The sequence below is a fragment of the Sinocyclocheilus anshuiensis genome, unplaced genomic scaffold, assembly GCF_001515605.1.
Source record: "Sinocyclocheilus anshuiensis isolate Anshui unplaced genomic scaffold, SAMN03320099.WGS_v1.1 scaffold1640, whole genome shotgun sequence".
Taxonomy (NCBI): Eukaryota; Metazoa; Chordata; class Actinopteri; order Cypriniformes; family Cyprinidae; genus Sinocyclocheilus; species Sinocyclocheilus anshuiensis.
This window is the reverse complement of record NW_015555883.1, coordinates 744,212-744,670: the sequence shown is the minus strand read 5'-3', so window position 1 is coordinate 744,670 and position 459 is coordinate 744,212.

The following is a 459-nucleotide window of genomic DNA, read 5'->3' as shown; positions in this document are numbered from 1 at the left end:
TGACGGTGAGCAGACCGAATCTCCTTCTGTCCATCTTACCATGGGCACAGGGTATCTTTTGGACCACAGTCTTTGTCATGCTAGACCATGTGTGTGAGGCAAAACAAGTTTTGTAAATCTGTGTTTGTGTGTGTGTTGAATCTTGTTAATCTGATGGGGAACTTTGCAAATGTACGCACACACACACACACACACACAAATGTTTACTTAGCTATCTAAATGGGGACATTCCATAGGCGCAATGGTTTTTATACTGTACAAACTGTATTTTATATCACCCTACACCTAAACCTACCCCTTACAGGAAACTTTCTGCATTTTTACTTTCTCAAAAAAACTTTGTTTACTTTATTTTATACCAGTTTTACAAATGAGGATGTCCCCAAAGGGAAATTTTTGGAGATTTTGTCAGGTTTAGCTCACTTTTGGGTACAAATTTGTCCCCAAAATATGGTTAAG